Below are 6,332 nucleotides of genomic sequence, written 5' to 3'. Positions count from 1 at the left end.
TTTGAGCTTTACTAAAGTGTCTTTAATGAATGTGGCTGCCCTTGCATATAGAGCATAGATATTCAGAATTGAGATTTCCTCTTGGAAGATTTTACCTTTGATGAGTATGAAATTCTCCTCCTTGTCTTTTTTGACACATACTACATTTCTTCTATAGTTTTATAAAATTACTACACATCAAAACAGCCTTGTAAATACAACCTAATTAAGGAAAATATGATTGACTATTCTATGATAAGGAATCTGTACTTTTTCTTCTTTTTATATATAGAACATAAATTGACCAATTACCTGCTAAAATATGTAGACAATTGTAGACAGATTAGCCACTGAAGATTCGACTTAACATCAGAAGTATAATTATAAAGTTAATAACATTTTAGCTTTTCAAGAACAGTACTACACTCACAAAGTAGAAAACAATTTATAACATATTGGATTTTCACCTAAAGTTTACAAAAGACTATGTGAGAAAACAGATAATCTGCTGCTTGGTGAAGACTGAGAAATCACAGGAATATTGTAGTCTACACTCAGACCCCTAAAAATCTAGGCAAATCTAGTCCACTCTTAATTATCCTATTTCAAAATGAAGAAGTTTGCTAATAAACAGGAAAATTATTTGCCTCCCTCACTAAAGATAGCTCAACAGTCAATGTGATCTTAACAAGCCTGTATGTTTATAACGCTAACAGAGGAGCTTGCAAGCCTCATGCCTGCTAGAAACCTCAGAGTTCGACTTACCTACTAACCCCTTTCCTTGTGAAAAACAACAACGAATAAAGTTACCCAAAAGAGAAAATGATCATGGTTCCAGTGGTCTCTGAATACTTTATATTTGTCTTCAAATTTCACATATACATATGTATGCATGTTTACACACCCCATGTGTAGAGAAGCCTATCATTAAAAATGTAACCGCTGTGGGATTGTTACTCACTTTTATGAACTCGAGACCACCCTCATAACTTTTATGACTTCCTAACTATAATTCTCGTGTAAAGATTACTTTAATATTTGTTTCTTTATTGGCACATATTCATTGCATACAGTGATAGCTTTCATACAGATATTTTCAAGAAATATATTATGTTCTTTAAGCATATTCACCCTCCCCCTCCTGTTCTGTGTCACACACACACACGTCTACATGATGAATTGTGGATCTATAGAACCTACAAATGAGATATCCCTTATTGAGCAAAGGCTCTAATTAAAATGGGAATCTAGACTCAGTGTATGTGTGTAGGAGAGATGAGGCATTTGTGTTTTCCTGAATCATGCCATGGCTTCTCTTTTTTTCTTTTTTGCAAGTAATATACATTATTTAATTACAAATTTTAAAATCAAAAACAAAAACAAAAAAAATGCAACATCCTTTAAAAAATTCTTTTTACTGGTAATACAATTTCCTGTGAAGTTTTTTTTTTTTGATGCCATAAGAAATTAAAGAAACCATTAAATATTTATTTAGAAACGTTCAACATCAAAAGCTTTAAATCTAACTGTATGTTGTAGCCCCTGCAAAAGCTACAAAGTCTTTTTCAAAAGTATTTTCTCTATAAAGAATCTCATCACCTGTATAAAACTCTGTACAGTTTTTATACTGAAGCTGTGCCATGGCTTTTCTATTCATCAAATCTTTAATGGTCTCTATGCCTCGGGAAGGGTAAGATGTAGGAAAGCTGAGACCCAGAGAGGAAGAAAAAGGTACCCAAGCATACAGTGGCTGAACGGTACTAAACCTCACTTTTTTCAACTCCTTTCCATCATACCTTTAAACCCAACCCTAAATCCATAGGCTTCCTTTATGCCTAATGGCATGGCACATAGCCAACAAGTTGTTCAGTTCTTTGCTGATGAGGATGACGGGCATACGACTTTAATATAACTCAATAGTAGGGACTCAGTGGTGCATGACTTACTTACACAAAGGCAATTTCTTTTCTGCAATTGGCAAAAGTCTCCCTCAGCCATTCCTAGAAACAGTTCCCTTTATGATGAGATGTGAAGCATTCTTGAATGCTGATGTGCACTTCTATGTCAAACCTTTTGAAACAAGAATAGAAACATGGGGTTCTCATCCTTTTTCAAATTTTCTCCTATGCTGATTGGAATCCTGGCTGCATAATTACATCTCAACTTTGCATGATCTCTGCTGGTTCAATATGAACTTCTTGGCAGGAGCCTCTCTGAAAGACCTTTATTTCTGAATCTGCAGGTCGTTGGATCATTACCATACTACTTGGGTGCCGAGTAGTAAATGTTACAATCCAAACATTTCTCCAGAGGCCAACATGTACATTTGAGGTGAATATAATTTTTGGCCTTTGCTAGTCAGAGCTGATTTAGGCCAAGTAAGCTAAATATGATAGGCTCCATATCTATTCCAAGTACTGCCATGTCGTCTCCCTGACTGCTAACACTGACTTTAAAAGGTATAGTTTGAGCATATCCAAAAGCACATGTGAGTTTCACAATTGTATACTTCAATCCCAAACGAAATGCCCCCCTCATCCCCCAAAAAGAGACTTGCAAATTCTTTTGGGCTTCCATAAAGTAACGAGTGTCTTTTACAATATTTATTGCTGTGGGCTTAGTTTTGTATTTTTAACTCTCTTTGTTTTACGACACGCTGTAATTACATGCTCAAACCATAGTCTAAATTTATCGTATTGTAGTTTTCTGGTAAAAATACTATGTACTACATACAACATTTATATTTATAAAATCTACAATGGAGGCAGAAAGAGGTGTGTTTAAAACTTTCAATTGGGGTGTAAAAACGAAAAAAAAAAGAGAGAAAGAAATGAATTTCAGAATTCTATGTCAAAACATATGTTAATTGCTCTCATGGATGCCAATTGCTGAAATTATAGAATCGTAATGCATTCACATTCTTTGCGTGTGTATGACATGGAATCAAGGAACCCTAGGTTTCTCGTTAGCCTCGCCAATAACTAGATGACTTGCTGCTTAAATTCCACTTCGTGACAGCCTTCTTAGATCACTTTCTGTAAAATACAAGATGATTAAAAAAAGTGTTATGATAAATTCTGAATCTCATAAGATAAACACATAAGCTGGTCTATTTATTTACTCATTTATTTCACAATCAAGATACTTTTCAACCTAAAGCAAGCAATAAAGAGATTACCCAGAGAAATACTTACATTTTATTCTTTGAGAGGCAAGCTCTCTCTACCATAATTTGGACTGTCCTGGAACTCACTATGTAAATCAGACTAGCCTCAAACTCACAGAAATTTACCTGCTTCTACCTCCTCAGTGCTGGGGCTAAAGGTATGGAGCACAATGTTGGCTTAAAATGTGTAAAATGACAATAATTATTGATAAAATAGCATAATGCCAGAATTGGAATACCATTGAGTTTCAATGGGAGACACAGAAATAGCAGCTAATTTATATATAAATTTAACATACAACAAAGAAGATATGACAGTTATATAAAAGGGAAGTGATAAGGCTGTTATTAGCTATTTAAGAAGAAACTGAGTCCAAATTAATTCCAGATTAATAAAATAGGTTAATGTAAATGCTGGAGCCAATGGCTAGGGGGTAGATCATTTGTGGGATACTTGCCTAGCATTTAAGGAGTTCAATACCCAACACTGTCCCCAAAACATTAAAAACTAGAAGAAAATTCCATTTTGGAGTTAACAAGGCATGTGAGGTTTAGCACCAAACAGAACTATGAAGATAAAAATTACAACCTGACTATATAATTTTTAAATAGTCTACATAAAAATAACATCATACACAAAAAATAAGCAAATGACATACTCAGGATTACATCAGATATAAAAATAGAGCAACATGTCAAATACATAGAAAGTGCTTAGAACCAATAATGAAGGAAAAAATAAGGAAATAATGACAGCTCATAAAAGAAAAAAAAACACTAATATCTAATGAACATTAGGAAGATATGCTCTTATCAGAGAAAAAAATAATCATTAAACAAATGCCACATACAAATTTAAGATACAAATAATAAACTCAGAGAAGGTATTTGTGCAAAAGTATGCCATGTTTTTAAAACAAAAATACCCAGTGTCGGGGGGTCGGTCATTAATTGAGCAAATACGTATTAAGCAACCATTGCCTTTTAGGAGCTGCATAAGTTCTGGGAAATCAGGCCTGGTTCTTGTTGAAGGATTTGTATGGAGAGAAAGGTGTGTTTGGGGAACTCTTTGTATACAAAGTCTATCTGTTCTTTGCAGGACACCAGTAACAAACCAAAGCCCAATTGCAATAAGATCCAATTTGAGGAACCAATCAGTTTCCTTGGCTTTACTTCCAGGGCATGTATGAAGGTTTACTTAGAAGAGCACATGCAAGGATCCAAGTTTCATCCTCAGAGACAGTGAGGAGGTTAGGATACTGCTGACCAATTCCTGTCAAACTGGTAGGATGGAAAATGACTGTGCCCCTTCTGCTGAACCATTTTGGCAGCGCACACCAGGCATGTTAAAAATAAGTCTTTCCAGTGGCCCCATCATTCTACTTCCAAGATTTTATGATAAGCACGTGATCAGAGAAGTACACAGTTAACAATAATGCTAGATGTACCCAAGCACAAACTAGAAACGTGATGTGATAGGGCAAGTTGGTACCTGGGGGGGGGGGCGTGCTCCCCCTTATCAGAGGGTAAAGAGAGGGGGATGGAGAGAGGGGCTGTGTGAGGAGGGGACCGGGAGGAGAGGGGGCTGAAATCAATTGTAAAGTGAAAGATTGTAAAGTGAAAAAAATAAGTAAATTAATAAAAATGTGTACTAGATATCAAGCCTTATTCTAAGAATATCAAATGCATTCATTCCAATTCCCTTAGCTTTCTGAGACTGGTATTACAATATTTCATTTTTATTTTGTGTATCAATATATGAAGGCATATGGTTTCCAAGTCATTAGCTGAAGTTTACAAAGCTTGTGAGTGACAGAGGCAGGATCCGAACCTAATCATTTTAACCCTTAAGCCATAAAGTCTGCCAGGAGGTCTTTGCCACAGCTCGGTTTAGGTATTTGAGCTAATGTAAACTGTCTAAATAAATCCTAAGAGAGCCAACTTCAATACATCCAGTAGGTACTATACTATCCTGAACAATTGTAGTGGTAATGGTTATTGCTTTAAAGCTCAAGGACAACTTTATTAGAGGTTAAAAGAAAAAAACCCAAGTTAGGGGTTGGGGGTTGGAACCATAAAACCACAGCAGCTGCCTAGAGGAGAAGGAAGAAGAGGGTGTTGTTTTTTGTTTTTGTTTTTGTTTTGTAAGATCTTGCTGTTTAACCTGGCCTGGAGGTCAAACAGTCACATCATGGGGAGGGAGCCTTCATGGCAATAGGAAGGAAGCCCACAAACTGGAGAGAAAGCCCCAAAGTGTTAAGGAGAGCAAGCACAGTTAGAAAAGAGGTAGGAAGGGACAGTTACACTTTTCTGAATAGATAGGCAGACTTAACCCCAACATGGCTGTCGCCTATATGCTACTACCTTAAAGTTGGTTTCATTGCCAGAGACATTGACCCACCATAAGGTATTATTATGCAGAAGAAATCAGTTTCCAAATGTTAATGTGGACTTGGTTGAGGAATTAGTTCAGTGTTAGAGCATATGCTAACCATGCATGAGACACTGGGTTTTTACACTTACACACACACATACACATGCACACACACACACATACAAACTCACTCACACACACAAATACACACATGCACATATACCTATATATAATCTAGATACAATGGTAAAAGTTTTGAAGGTTAATATCTCCTTTTCCCCTTGGAATTTGTCTGTGATTCCAATTTTCCATACAAAGGATTTGTATTATCTTAATACTAATACATTTATTAGAGCTGTAACTAGTGTTAGGGGTAAAACCTGGAATCAGACTTAATGAGCCAAATTCACCCACTTGCCCTCAATGTTTCAGCTAAGCAAGCAAGAAATAGTGGACGTTATAAAAGGGAGATTTATTCAATGTGTCTATATGAAAAGGAAAAAGAGCTACTGAATACCCCTTCAAGTCCATATTTGGGATTCTGCACCGTTTAAGTTAAGTAATCCTGGTCAAAATGNACTACATCACTACCTACCATTGTCTTGTCTCCAGTCTCCCATGCAAGGTTATCTACCAAAACCTGTCAGAACTGTATGATTTCTCTAGAAGACAAGTTTCTTTTCTGGCTTCCTCTAGGGTAGAACACACCCATCTTTATCCCCAGGTTGTCATGATTGTGCATATTTCTTTTGCCATGTGTTCTCTATATCTGGTACCTTTCAATGCTACAGATGACTATAAGCCTTGCACAGA

This window comes from Mus caroli, chromosome X (genome assembly GCF_900094665.2).
Source record: "Mus caroli chromosome X, CAROLI_EIJ_v1.1, whole genome shotgun sequence".
Classification (NCBI taxonomy): Eukaryota; Metazoa; Chordata; class Mammalia; order Rodentia; family Muridae; genus Mus; species Mus caroli.
Note: the sequence above shows the minus strand (reverse complement) of the source record.